We start from the raw sequence: 15,610 nt of genomic DNA on the forward strand, positions 1-15,610 counted from the left end.
TATTCTGACTGGGACCTCTAGGATGCCCCTCCCCTCCTCCCACCCCGGGCGGGTGGTCTGAGGCCAGAACGGAGTGTCCAGTGGCAGGGCCCTGGGTCCCTGTCCACCACCAAAGTGCCAAGTACAGGGGAGCAACCACAGCGTGACCCTGGAGTCCATGCACTGCTGTCCACAACCTTCCAATCAACGCATCCATTACTGAGTGCGTGCGTGTGTGCATGTGTACACGTGTGCGTGTGTGCGTGAGTGGGCGTGTGTGCACGCGTGTGTGAGTGTGTTTGTGCGTGTGTTCATTTGTGCGCATGAGTGTGCATGTGTGCATGCGTGCGTGCGAGTGTGCGTGGGTGCGTCCATCCATCCGTGGGCTTAGTTTGGAGCGGGGAACTTGGAAGCTCGGTGATCTCCTGGATCTCGCTCAGCTCAGCGCTTCTGAAAGTTTACTGAGCTCTAAATGCCATGGATGAGGGATGGGGGAAGCCCCTGTTTCTGCCTCACCCTTGTGCAGTTTAGGGGCACAGTTAGGGGGCGTGATGTGTGATGGACACACATAAAACAATGAGACAGCACTGAAGGGTAGAAAGTGTGGAACAGAGTTTAGATTCTGAGCTCAGTGGGGGTGGAGCGGCTGGGAAAGGATTCTGTCCACGTGTGAGTATGTATGACTGTATGTGAGTAAGTGTGCATGTGAGTGTGCGTGAATGTGTGTATGTGAGTGAGCTGTGAGCGTGTGAGTGTGAGTGTGGGAATGGGAGTGTGTACTTGTGCATGTGCGAGTGTGTGTGAGCAGGGGTGTGTGTATGTGTGAGTGGGCATGGATGTGTGAGGGCGTGTGCCGCTATGTGACTAAGTGTAGAGGGACCTGGGCTGGAGGAGAAGACCGTGAGGTCACCCCTGGTCTCCTGGGAAAGGAGGTGGGAAGAGGAATGGCTGGGGGGAAGGGCCGGAGGGTAGGGGGCAGGGTCTCAGGGAAGCCAAAGCTCAGGGCAGCACGGGGACCGGGAGATGGTCCCCACTGGCTGAGATCAAAGCTGACGGAGGTCACTGTGGAGAAAACGCTGAAGGAAAGGACCCAAGTGTTTGCAGGTCTGGAGGGCATCTGTGTCATGGTCCCTTCTGACTTCGTGTCCAGGAAGACCTGTACCCAGGTGACTGTCAGGGAACTGGATTTGTGGGCTTGAGGGTTAAGTGCCTGTCAAACAAGTCTGAGCCTGGAGGAAGAGGGGCTCCACCCCTGACCTGGAGGCCACCTGGGCAAAGGGGAGAGGCCACTGATGGATGGGGCCAAGGGGAGGCCCGTTTGCCCTGGGTGGAGGGACCACGTTTTCTGAGCCCAAAATGAGGGCCCTTCCTTTGATGAAAGACATTTTTTTTTCTGATGTAGTCCAGACATACAAATAAATTACATTGAGCTGTACATCTCATTAGTTGTAAAGTCAGAGATAACTGGTATAATTTCTGTTCATATGGTCATGGAACCAAGGAAATCTTTCCTGGGTCCTTCGAGGTAGATCCTTTCTGCAGTCTGGGGGTCTCTGAGGAGGATCAGGGGAGATGTCACTAGCAAGTGGCCATCAAAAGGCCCTATTCACGACCCTAATCCCAGGGAACCTCTTGCGACAAAGGAATAGAATTCCAAACCACTAGAGAGTAGACTGACCTCCCAGCCAAGGGTTCCTTGACTTTACGGGGCTGGTTGCAGATCTGTTCTGGGTTGGATCAATGAGCATAGAAGACCTTGGGCCAGGAAATTTGGTCTCACACTTTTTTCTTTTTGTAACTGAAATATAGTTGATTTACAATGTTGTGTTAACTTCTGCTGTACAGCAAAGTGACTCAGTTATACATATACCTACATTCTTTTTTTTTTTTTTTTTGTGGTACACGGGCCTTTCACTGTTGTGGCCTCTCCTGTTGCGGAGCACAGGCTCCGGACGCGCAGGCTCAGTGGCCATGGCGCACAGGCCCAGCCGCTCCACGACATGTGGGATCTTCCCAGACCGGGGCACGAACCTGTGTTCCCTGCATCGGCAGGCGGACTCCCAACCACTGTGCCACCAGGGAAGCCCCCTACATTCTTTTTTATAGTCTTTCCCATTATGGTTTACACTGAATATAGTTCCCCGTGCTATACATTGGGACCTTTTTGTCCATCCATTCTACATGTAATAGTTTGCATCTACTAACCCCAAACTCCCAGTACATCCCTCCCCCTCCCCCTTGGCAACCACAGGTCTGTTCACTGTGTGTAGGTCTTATACTTTCTCTATTCCCCATTCCACCCACCCACTGGGGCTGTGTCCATAACATCTGCAGTGGTTCGTAAAATACAGGTTCCCAGGCCTTTTGTCGGCACTGTTTTCTGTCCTGCACACACGCAAAGACCTTTGAGTCGGCAGCTGTGTTTTATCAGGTTGCTACTTCCTGCCCTTGCTTTATTACATCTATTCTTTGGGGCATGGTGTTATAAATTGGGTATGTGATGATGTGTAATCACTAAGTGAAAGGCCAATACATTTTCACAGAACTGGCAGCAAGACAAATAAAAGGCAAAATGAAAGGCTTGTGCTCTTTTGACAAAGGGAAAAGTACAAAACACACATATTAAAGAAAAAAAATCAGATTGTGAATTGAAAAAATGTTGTCATCTTGGGAGCTGGTTTTCTTGGGTTTAGTCTGGCTTGTGTTTGCCTCCTGGGAGTGGGGTCCCTGGTGGCTGGGAGGTGGGGAGTGAGGAGGAAGATGCTTTATTCCTCTTGGGAACCACATTATTATTAGTCTTTGTAAACCTCAGGCTATTGCCCTGGGTGCTTATGAGGTATGATTCTGGGCAGCCTTTGATTGAGAACAACCGGTCTGTGGTCAGAGGATATGGGGCAGAGAGAGACAGTTGGAGAGAGAAAGATACAGAAAGAGAGAGAGAACCGTACGTGTTTGTGTTTAGATGAGTGTACATTGTAGAGTGATTTTCCCCCAGTAGAAATTCAGTAAATACCCAGGTTGATATTAATGTATGTAGGACAGTGCACTGCATACAATCAGGGCTTAGTATGTGATGATTCTGTGTCTGTCCTGATTCTGTGCTTTCACACAGTAGGGATTGGATGGGATAAGAGTGTTTGTACAGATGTTTGAGAGCTTTTAGGAAAGATGTCCTCCCTCCTGTTCGTATTCAGTAAATCCGAATATTCATTCATATTCTTCTCCATGACCCTGCAGAAATACAGTCTGCAGACCAGGGAGTTTTATTTTGCTTTGCTTTTTTTTTCTTCTCCAAGGTCTGGAGGAAAATGCAATAGAAATGGGGCTTGGGGGATAGTTTTTTGAAACTGATTAAAGCAAAAGATAATAGGAATAATGTATATTGTCAGTCTGTAAAAGGTTTCGCCAGAAAAAATAAAAGAGGAAAAAATCTTTAGGCTTGCTAGCTAATTATGTTCATGAAGGTGAATAGAGATAAGGGTCTCTCCTTTGTAAAGAGGATTCAACTGTGTGAACATTCTAGAAATGTAGACTTTTAGTAGTTCTTCCAACACACTGATATCATTATCATCATCATAATACCAGTTGTAATAACCAGGTTACATGACATTGATAGATTGCCTGTACACAGGGCTGAACAAAAGTAAGGACCCAGTGCACATAAGCAGGGCCCAGTGAGTTGGAGGGGCCTGGGCCCATGTTACTTATCAATACAAATCTCTCCTCTCTGGGGCTCTCCAACTTTTTTTCTGGGGCCAAGCCAGCTTTCAGCAGATTCATTTTCAAAACTCTTTCATAACTTATCTAATTTGGTTTTCTTAAGAATTTTGAGGGAGACAGGAAAGGCACTTCTGTCATTCCAGAATTATAGATGGGGAAACCGAGACTCAAACAGGGTGGCTGACTGGTCCACAGTCGCCAGTGGCAGAGCCAGGACCTGGCGAGGCCTTCCAAAGTCCACTTCCTCATCTCTAGGCCATCTGTGAGGGGCCGTGAAGGAGGTGAGACTACCTAACCAACAATACCAGCAATACCTTAGGTCACCTGCAAGTACTAAATAGTGTTGCCCCCGTTTCAGTTCTGGAGCCTTTGTGCTTTGACCACTTTGGCACTTAAGGAGCCCCAGATGTGACAGCATGGTAGCTCCTGATGGGCTGGTGAGCAAACCTGGCTCCTGTTAGGATGACCTGTCCTACTAAAAAACAAAGCAAACCTTCCCTGTCTGCCGTCGTTGAATTCTTGTACAGGGTAGACACAGAACACTTCTCTTTGGGAGGCTCTTTCATAATTGGGGATCATTTTCTGAGATGAAGATGCTGGTTTCTTTCATTATTGAACATAGACCTTCATTTCATTTCATTCAAACAGCACCATTTATGTATTAATAGACTAATTTTTATTGTCTGTCTCTGCCACTCACTCCCCAATCTGAATGTAAGATCTGTGAAGGCTGGGTTTCTGGGTCTGTTTTCCACACTTAAGATCCCAAGTGCTCCGAACAGTGCCTGACATTTGTAAGTGCTCAATGATTGTTTTTTGTTTGAATGACCGAATGGTAAAATAAAGAGAAAACAGCAGAGGCTGACAATCTTATATGATATGCTCATGTCCAATTAAGGTAGAAGGATATCACTGTTGGATGCCTAATCTGTAGTTCAAATAGAGAAAAGAAATAAAAGGATGGAACTGACACATGGTCCAGGGGACCACAGGCACCCAGAACCCCCTTTAGAAGGTGCATTACTCAGATCCTGCCTTTTTTTCATATCAACTTTTTACCAGTGATTGTAAATAGGCAAGAAATATATGTTCCATTTAATTTTTTTCAAGGTTGAAATTTGGAATGAATTATTGGATTGACTGGTCCATAAAAATAATAAATCAATAGTTGAGTGAAAGTCGTTGTTAAAAGGCAAAAGGCCAAATGATGACATAATAAAGATGATGGATGAAATCAGGAGTCAGCAAACTCTGGCTCTTGGGCCAAATCCTGCCCAGCACCTGTTTTCGTAAATAAAGTTTTATTGGCACACAGCCAGCTCCATCCATTAACCATTGTCTACGGCTGATTTCATGCTGCAACAATAGAGTTAGTAGTTTGTGACAGAGCCCATATGGTCTGCAAAGCCAAAAATATTTACAATCTGGCCTTTTATAGAAAATGTTTGATGACCTCTGGATTAAATAATGGTCCATCATGTTAAAGTCCAAAGAATCAAGCTGACAGCGGAGGTGAAGCCTAAAACAATGATATCTTTCTGGTGAGCCCAGCACCAGACCTGGCTTCTACAAGGCATCATTATCCATCATAGTAAGTTAATGTTGTTAATTTGAATTTTATTGGTTTGGTAGTTTTAATTGTATTTGTTCCATAAATTTGTTTTTATTTTATATGTGCATAAGAGCTAGAAGCATAGGATTTATACCTCAGTCAGTGTTTGTATATTTTAAATTTATGGTAAAATAACTTAAGTCAACCCCATGGGGATTGGTGCGATTTTTTTTTTCCCCTTTAAATGTGCTCTTATCCTTTACTACTTAAGTTTGAAAATTACTGGTTTAAAGGCAACTGGTAGGAGCTTGTATCTAGGTTTTGCTAAGTTATACCATGCTCACTGTTAATTGTCCTCCTATAAACTTGTTTGGGCAGCGGAATGACATTTCTAAAATCTCTCTACTTTCTAGTTTAATTTGTTAAGTGTTTACCTTGTAACTTGGAGAATTCAAGAGAGAAGAAACTTATTGGGAGGTAATTACTTGAGTCCTGCTTTTTTGTCCTTTGATAATTTTAAGTTGGTTGCATTCTGATCACTGCCCCTATTACTTCTAATCTTTGAAATCGTGGGGCACTATATCATGGTTATTGATTTAAAGGTATGTCTTTTGCTCTGAGCCAGACTCCTGGAGCCCAGCAGACTTGTTTTTAGGGGGCTTGGGGGCTAGAAAGCTTTCCTGTTATTTGTTCTCTGGAGTATGTCTAACCGTAAATTCCCACAGCTTGACTTTGACAAGCATTCACCATCTGACTCTTATAGAGTCTCTGTATGTCATAGGATCATAATATTGTAAAGTCAGAGGAAAGACTGAAGTTCAAAGTCAAGGCTTTTGCCCAAGATCACAAAGTAGTAAGAGACAGAACCGGGATTGGACCAGCTGCATTTAGAAAACAAAAGACAAATCCCCAGAACCAAACCAAACCAAAGCAGAAAAAATTCTTGACATAACAAAATGGCTGAAGCGATCTTAGCTCTGAAGTTAGAAGTGTAAAAACAGATGGCAATATAGAGCTAAAGATGTTTATGACATTAACTCTGAAACGTCATCTATTTTTCTTTCCAGAAACGCTCTTTGATTTTGTCCTGAGTTGATTTTTATAGCTTATTTTATAGAACTTGTTCTATCCAGTCTTTGTTCTTGAAGTCTGATAGCAGCCTTTGATGGTGAGCAGTATAATTCTGACCTCCAGTTGGTAGGATGCAAATACTCCTGTAAGGATACATTATGCCTTATGCCTTCTTGGGCCCCAGTCTGAAAACAAGCTCAGCCTCCAGGCCACTGAAGCTCAGCCTGGTCCTCGAATCGGCACTGGAGTGAGCTTTTGAAACACAAACCTGATCATGTCCCAACCTCCCCTGCTTAATCCTTGCAATGGCTTTCCATGGCTTCCTATGGATGGAGAAAAGCTCCTTGATTTGCTGGTTCAGCCCTCCCAACCCCCTGGCCTCCTTTGACAGCTGCTTCCCTCACCTCCTCTTCCACTCCGGCTACACCTGCCTCCAGACCCTGGTCCCCACTGTGCAGTTATCCTTCTGCCTGGTTGGCACCGTCCCATCCTTGGGCTCCCAGTTCTGGTCACCTCCTCAGGGAAGCCTCCTCTGCCCTTCCTGACCCAGGCAGCTCCCTTTTTTTTTTTTTGCTACGCGGGCCTCTCACTGTTGTGGCCTCTCCCGTTGTGGAGCACAGGCTCCGGACGCGCAGGCTCAGCGGCCATGGCTCACGGGCCCAGCCGCTCTGCGGCATGTGGGATCTTCCCGGACCGGGGCACGAACCCGTGTCCCCTGCATCGGCAGGCGGACTCTCAACCACTGCACCACCAGGGAAGCCCAGGCAGCTCCCTTTTAAAGTGGGACAGCACCATGCATGTCCTTCAAAGCACTCTTTCACTGCTTGTAATTCATTTACTTTCATTCATTTGTGTCAAGTTAGGTCCATGAGGCAGAAACAGAGTCCTATTCTCAACTGTATCCCCAACCCCGTGCCTGGTACCTATAGATACTCAATAATACTTGCTGAGCCGTGAATGAATGAATGAAATTCTGGCCCAGGGTTGGGGGTAGCATCTTAGCAGCCCAACTGCCAGCAGGATGTGGTGGGAAGAGAATCCAGTTGGGAGGCACTAAGACCTATATTCAAATCTCTGGGTAAGTTGGCCTCTCTGAGCCTCAGTTAATTCATCTGATAAAGGGACTAAGTCATAACACCCAGCGCACAGGTAATTGTGAAGATTAAGCAGGTAAACGTGAAAAACACCAGTTCTTTCCTCCCTTCACTCAGACTCAGACAGACACAGCCAGTGAGGCTGTTTCCTAGTTCAGAGAGGAGTTCGGTTGACCTCAGACATCTGCTGGTGCTGGGCTCACCCAGGGCTTTGGGAGCTGCTGGTGACCCACGTTGGCGGGGCCCAGGGGCAGCTTTGCACGCTGGGGCTCAGGCAGCAGATGAGCTGGACCTGGCAGGGCAGGGGTTAAGCTGGAGCCACTTAAGAAGGGTCCTTGCATGGGTGAACCCTTTCATCATGATAAGTGTCATAGTAAAATCAATTCTCTGTGTACTTTTGGGAATTACAACTATCATTTTGGTGTGATTTATTTGGTGTATAACACAAACATGGCCGTTTCCTTCATCATTCTGAAAGTTCATCTAAAATTGCTTTGAGTTTCTGGTTTTGGGGAGTGACATGTCCAACTGTTATCATCTTTCCTGTGAAATATGGATCGAGGGGTACATGGTGGCTGGCGTCGTTTCCTCCCCTTTACCTGCCTTAGGTGGCAGGGAAGTTTTATGGCTTTGATTTCTCTTCTCTCATTGCCCTCTGCATGCTGGGAACCTGTCTTTGGACCAGTACAGGGTTAAACCCCGAGGCTTTCCTCCCTGCCAGCCCTTGGGAACCTCTCTCTTCTGAGAGGAAGGGAGCTGGTCTCAGAAGAGTCCCGGGCTCTCTATCTGCTCCTGCAGGCTTCCCTGGGGGCTCAGTCCCTCCCACCCAGCCATAGAGCCCTGATCCTGGCCGTCAAGCCTGTTTGTGCCCAGTTATAGCAGTTAAAAACCGCCCTTGGGTCCAAATGGACAGGTGTGAGAGTTGTCCCCACCCCTTAACTGGCTGTGTGACTTTGGGCAATTCCATCAATTTCTCTGAGGTTTTTTTTTTGGCTGCACCACGTGGCATGCAGAACTTCCTGGACCAGGGATTGAACCCACGCCCCCTGTGGTGGAAGCACCGAGTCTTAACCACCGGACCGCCAGGGAAGTCCCTCTGCGTTTTTTCATCTATAAAGTGGAGATTATAATAAGGTGAGGATTGCATGAATTAATAACCTTAGCGTGTATCTAGCGCCAGGCTCCGGTAATAAATGCTACCTGTTACCATTATAGCCACCCCTGGTTTCTGCTTTGAGCTAAGCTCAGTGACTGGGGTCTCAGTTTTCCTCAACTGGAAAATGGCCTCTTGAGGTGAGTCGCAGGCCTGCAGGAAGATGGGAAATGGAAAATGTGGGGTGAGTCATAAACTTGCCCTGGTGGGAGACACAGCGTGGTCCTTAAGCTCTGGGCGGTGCTGTGTTGCCGTTTCTCCGTCTCTGTTTTGCTGATGGAAGCATTTGGTGTCTGGGCCCCTTAGCGGAGCTTTGTGAGGATCCTGGGACACAGAGAACAAGTGAGGTCAAAATCCTGCCAGTCTTCCCATCTGGCCGTGGCGTCTGTGGGGAGGCCTGTGGTTTATCCCCGCCATCTTTTTATAATAATACCACCACCCACCATGTATCACATGCACAGACCCCTTAAAAATCAGTGTCGGGGGGCTTCCCTGGTGGCACAGTGGTTGAGAGTCCGCCTGCCGATGAAGGGGACATGGGTTCGTGCCCCGGTCCGGGAAGATCCCACATGCCACGGAGCGGCTGGGCCCGTGTAGCCATGGCCGCTGAGCCTGCGCGTCCGGAGCCTGTGCTCCGCAACGGGAGAGGCCACAACAGTGAGAGGCCCGCGTACCGCAAAAAAAAAAAAAAAAAAAAAAAAATCAGCGTCGGGACTTTTTTTTTTTCCTTGGGACACCTGTTCCATTTTCTTGAAATGGAGCGGCTATCTTTGTATACATCCTCCCGACTTTTAGGTCAACGCCTGGCCCATCCAGGGTGTGCTGTCGTCGGGAACACTCTGTCAACGCTTTCCCTCTCCCGAGCCCCTGCATTTTCACTGGAAATGTGCTGTCCCCGTCGCCTCCCTTCCAAATCTTCTCATCTGGCATCAACAACTCCCACCCCGCCCCCACTGTGAGCACAGAGGGAGCTCAGCTTCCCAGCAGAGGTGAGCAGGGCCGGCTTGAGACAAATGTGTCTTTCTCTGTCACCCTCTGCTCTAGGGTGAGGGAGAGAAAGTCTCTGAGTTCCTTCAATTACAGGGATGCCTGGGGAGAGTGTTAGTACAAGTCATGGAGCCCCCGGCTTGGACTGCAGGGTGGCTGGTGCCTCCCACCCTCACCTTCCCCTCAGGTACTTAAATCGGCATCGTTGACCTTCAAAAGGCATGTCACTAACGCAGGTGTCCCCTTAATGCCCCTCACTCGGGGCTGTCATTGGTACTCACGCCTGTGACAGGTGTTCATCAGCAAACACTGGCCGGAAGGTCAGCACCTTGAAAGCTGCTGAGTTCCCCTAAAGGCAACACTTGAGGGTTGGCAAGTGGCCCGGCTCAAGTTGGCTGCAGTGGCCTCAAGGGAGGCCGGGCGGGGCAGATCCGCTCTGGGAGTTGGGGTGCCCATGGCTCATCGGGAGTGCTCGTTGACTCATGAGCGGCTCCTCTCCTGGTCCCCAAGAGACTTTTCCTCCTTCACCTAGGCCCCTCCTGCCCCCCCACCCCCCACAGAGGGTCACAGTGGTGACCTGGGCCTCCCGGCTGGGGGACAGTACTCGGACAAGCCTGGGACAGTCTGGCTGCCTGCAGTTCTGCACTTTGGAGATGGGCCTTGGCCAGGCATGGTGTCCCCAGGGGCAGGGAGCCTGTGATTTCAGAGGGGACCCTGCCTCACAGGTGCCACCCTGGGTGTGTGCCTTGCCTGCCCGGCGGCCTTGACCAGACAAGCTGGAGTAAAGCCCAGGTGGCACCAAGGATCTTCCGATCAACCCACAGCAGAGGACAAGTATGTGTTTAGCTTCTTTCCGTACCTTGCGGGATGGGGGCCTGGGAAAGGCATGTAGTTTGATCCACTGACACTGAGTATTAGAGAGAAAGGAGATCCTGGGGTTCATGTAATTCACAAGCTCTCAAATTTTTACTATTCACTCTGTCAGAGGCAATTCTCCTAAGTTTCTTTCTTTCTTTCTTTCTCTTTCTTTCTATCTTTCTTTCTTTCTTTCTATCTTTCTTTCTTTCTTTCTATCTATCTTTCTTTCTTTCTTTCTATCTTTCTTTCTTTCTTTCTTTCTATCTTTCTTTCTTTCTTTCTTTCTATCTTTCTTTCTTTCTTTCTATCTTTCTTTCTTTCTTTCTTCTTTCTTTTAAATCTTTATTGGAGTATAGCTGATTTACAATGTTGTGTTAGTTTCAGGTGGACAGCAAAGTGAATCAGTTATACATATACATATATCCACTCTTTTTTTTTAGACTCTTTTCCCATACAGGTCATTACAGAGTATTGAGTAGAGTTCCCTGTGCTATACAGTAGGTCCTTATCACTCATCTGTTTTCTATATAGTAGTGTGTGTATGTCAATCCCAGTCTCCCAATTTATCCCTCACCCCCCCTTACCCCGGTAACCGTAAGTTTGTTTTCTACATCTGTAACTCTCTTTCTGTTTTGTAGATAAGTTCATTTGTACCCTTTTATTTAGATTCCACACATAAGCGATATCGTATGATATTTGTCTCTCTCTGTCTGACTTACGTCACTCAGTATGACAATCTCTAGGTCTATCCATGTTGCTGCAAATGGCATTATTTCATTCTTTTTTATGGCTGAGTAATATTCCATTGTATATATGTACCACATCTTCTTTATCCATTCTTCTGTTGATGGACATTTAGGTTGCTTCCATGTCTTGGCTATTGTAAATAGTGCTGCAATGAACATTGAAGTGCATATATCTTTTTCAAATTATGGTTTCCTAAGTCATTTCTGTCCCAGCAGCTGTGGCTTGAATTCTCTGTACCTCCTTTATCCTTCACTCTAGGGATTACTAGTAACAATAATAATGGAAATGGCGGCAATGTCCACCACCAATGACTTTACTGCACGTTTGTTCGTCACGTGCCAGGAGTTCTGCATGCATGATGCCTGTGAGTTGTTGGAACAGTGCTGGGAAGTTGCTCTTGTCACCCTTACTTTATTGATGAAGCTCAGAGAGATCGTTCCTGTTGCTCAAGGTGGAGCCAGGGTCCAGACCCAGGTCCACATAACCCCTGGCTCACTTAGCCACTCCCCTTTGTGAATGCAGATCTTCCTCGGCTCGTGATGCAGTGATGTCCCAATAAATCCATCAGAAGTTGAAAATATCATAAGATGAAAATGCATATAGTAGACCAAACCTACCAGACAGCATATTTGAGTCTAGCCAACCTTAAATAGGCTCAGAACACTTCCGTTAGCCTACGGTTGGGCAAAATCATCTGACACTAAGCTTATTTTATCATCAAGTGTGAATCTCTCCTGTAATTGATTGAATACTGTGCTGAAAGTGGAAAACAGCCAATGGTTGTCTGGGTGCAGAATGGTGGTAATCGCGTCTGCTGTTTCCCCCACCCCCTGATAGCAGGGTTGACAAGGAGCTGTGGCTGGGTGCCCTGCCCAGCATCACGAGAGCATCGTGCCACAGATCGCTAGCCTGGGAAAAGCTCAAAATTCAAAATTGGAAGTATGGTTTCTACCAAATGCGTATCGCCTTCACACCATCGTAAAGTTGAAAAATCGTTAAGTCGAACCGTCATAAATTGGGGACCATCTGTGCTGTTGAGAGTGCAGTTTGTCACCCGCTCTGTGCTCTGGGTCAGGGAAGACGCCGAGCCCCGCAGATCAGAGAACTGAGGCCAGACAGGTTAGCGTCCACAGCTGGCTGGTGGCTGAGAGCTGGTGCTCATCTTTACTAGCCAACTGATGACTTGGCTGTGCCCAGCCCCGTGCTTGACCCTTTAGGGGTTTCCCAAAAGAATGTGTCCAAAACTCCGTGAGCTGCCATTTGCTGGAAAACTCAAACTGTATTCCTAGGTCACAGTTATTGGGCTTTTGCTCTGTGTCGGGCACATGTTTTACGTTTAGCTCTCATAAGTATGAGGTTTTGCCCTGTCATTATCCCCCTTCGATAGCAAGGAGAATGAGGCCCAGAGACGTTAAGCAACTTATCCAGGGCCACACAGCTAGGAAGGGAGAGATGGGGCCCACTCAAACCCATGGCTGGCTGAGCGCAGAGCCCTTGCTCTCATACTTGAAACACAGAAAACAATTCCAGAACCACATGTGCCAAGCCGTGGGGACCCGGCTCTATAATGGGACATGAGAGAAATGAGAAAGGTGCGTGTGTGTGTGCGTGGCGTGGTGGTGGTGGGGGTGTTGGAGGAGGGGAACTCCTCGGAGGAGGTGGGACTTGAGCTCGGCTTTGATTTTTGATCAGAGAGAGTCTGGGGGTGTTGTCCTGGGTGGAAACAACATGCCAGGTACAGGCTGGGAAGTAAGAGGGGTAGATTGAGGGGCTGCTTGTTCTTGCTTGATGGCGGAGGGAGCCTCCTCTATTAGACTATCAGCTTCTCTGTCCTATTTGACTCTCACCTGATGGGCTGATTCCAAGTCTTCTTTTTGGCCGCTAAGAAACTTCGATTTGCCGATTAGGAGATAAGGGTGTATACGTGTCATGGGAGCTTGTGTGGCAGAGTGGAAGAGTGTGCTGTTTGGAACCGGGTTTAAATCTACTGCTGTCATTTACAGTGTGTCTTTGGGAGACTCTTAGCTCAGTTTTATCATCTGTGAAAACTGGATGATAACAATTAGCTTATCTACCTCTCGCCAGAAGTTTTGATAATCAAATGAGATAAGGGTCAGGTAAAAAGCACTTGGTAATTTTCATATTGTCCTAACTTACGATTATGAATTAAATGTGACTACAAGAATGCGAGTAAACAGGTTGTGCATGCATTTGTGTATTTAGGTGGTTATGCTTAGCTTTACACCTTCATAAATGTGACTGTTGACACCGATGTGTACAGCGGGTTGTGTGTATGTGTATGTGTCCTTTGGTCACTGGAACAGCACCTGGACAGCGTTACCCAGCAACAGACTCCTACAGAGGCAGCCCTTTGCTGTGTGGATCCGTGTGTTGGGCACAGTGGCTCCCATTCCCAATCTGTGGTCTCCCAGTAGCCCTGTGAGTCCACTGCCATCATAACCACTTTTTTCCTTCCAGTTTTACTGAGATATAATTGACGTACGGCACTGTATAAGTTTAAGGCATGCCATGGTAACCGTTTAACTTTTCAATTTTAAAAGTTTTGTTTATTTTTATTGAAATATAGTTGTTCTACATATTATATAAGTTACAAGTGTACAGTATAGTGATTCACAATTTTTAAAGGTTACACTCCATTTATAGTTATTATAAAATATTGGCTATATTCCCCATGTGGTACAATATATCCTTGTAGGTTATTTTTTTATTTTTTATTTTTATTTTTTTGCGGTACACGGGCCTCTCACTGTTGTGGCCTCTTCCGTTGCGGAGCACAGGCTCCGGACGCGCAGGCTCAGCGGCCATGGCTCACGGGCCCAGCCGCTCCGCGGCATGTGGGATCTTCCCAGACCGGGTCACGAATCCATGTCCCCTGCATCGGCAGGAGGACTCTCAACCACTGCGCCACCAGGGAAGCCCTCCTTGTAGGTTATTTTATTTTTTTTATTTTTTTTTTTTTTTTTTTTTTTTTGTGGTATGTGGGCCTCTCACTGTTGTGGCCTTTCCCGTTGCGGAGCACAGGCTCCGGACGCGCAGGCTCAGCGGCCATAGCTCACGGGCCCAGCCGCTCCGCGGCACGTGGGATCCTCCCAGACCGGGGCACGAACCCGCGTCCCCTGCATCGGCAGGCGGACTCTCAACCTCTGCGCCACCAGGGAAGCCCCTTGTAGGTTATTTTATAGGTAATAGTTTGTACCTCTTAATCCCCTACCCCTATGTTGCCCCTCCACCTTCTCTCTCCCCACTGGTAACCACTAGTTTGTTCTCTATATCTGTGAGTCTATTCATTCTTTGTTATATTCACTAGTTTGTTGTACTTTTTAGATTCCACATATAAGTGATAGCATACAGTATTTGTCTTTCTACCCTACAAGTCCATCCATGTTGCTGCAAATGGCAAAATTTCATTCTTTTTTATGGCTGAGTAGTATTCCATTGTATATATGTACCACATCTTTATCCATTCATCTGTTGATGGACACATAGTTTGCTTCCATGTCTTAGCTATTGTAAATCATGCTGCTGTGAACATTGGGGTGCTTGTATCTTTTCAAAGTAGTACTTTTGTTTTTTTTGGCTATATACCCAAGAGTGGAATTGCTGGGTCATATGATAGTTCTAATTTTAGTTTTTTGAGGAACCTGCATACTGTCTTCCACAGTGGCTACACCAATTTACATTCCCATCAACAGTGTACGGGAGTCCCCTTTTCTCCACATCTTTGCCAACATTTGTTATTTGTGTTCTTTTTGATGATAGCCATTCTGACATGTGTGAGGTAACATCTCATTGTGGTTTTGATTTGCATTTCCCTGATGATTAGTGATGTTAAGCATCTTCTCATGTGCCTGTTGGCCACCTGCATTTCCTATTTGGAAAAACATCTATTCAGTTCTTCTGCCCATTTTTAAATCTGGTTGTTTCTTTTTTTTGACATTGAGTTGTATGAGCTGGTTATATATATTGGATATTAATCCCTTACGGGTCATATCATATCATTTGCAAATATTTTCTCCCATTCAGTAGGTTGACTTTTTGTTTTGTCAATGGTTTCCTTTGTTGTGCAAAAGTTTTGAAGTTTAATTAGACCTCATTTGTTTATTTTTGCTTTTGTTTCCTTTGCTTTAGGAGACGGATCCAAAAAATATTGCTGTGATTTATGTCAAAGAGCATTCTGCCTATATGTTTTTTTTTTTTTTTTGGGGGGGGTGGTACACGGGCCTCTCACTGTTGTGGCCTCTGCCGTTGTGGAGCACAGGCTCCGGACGTGCAGGCTCAGCGGCCATGGCTCACGGGCCCAGCCGCTCCGCGGCATGTGGGATCTTCCCGGACCGGGCCACGAACCCATGTCCCCTGCATCGGCAGGCGGACTCTCAACCACTGCGCCACCAGGGAAGCCCCCACCTATGTTTTCCTTAGGAGTTTTAT

This window comes from Hyperoodon ampullatus (assembly GCF_949752795.1).
Source record: "Hyperoodon ampullatus genome assembly, chromosome: 20".
Taxonomy (NCBI): Eukaryota; Metazoa; Chordata; class Mammalia; order Artiodactyla; family Ziphiidae; genus Hyperoodon; species Hyperoodon ampullatus.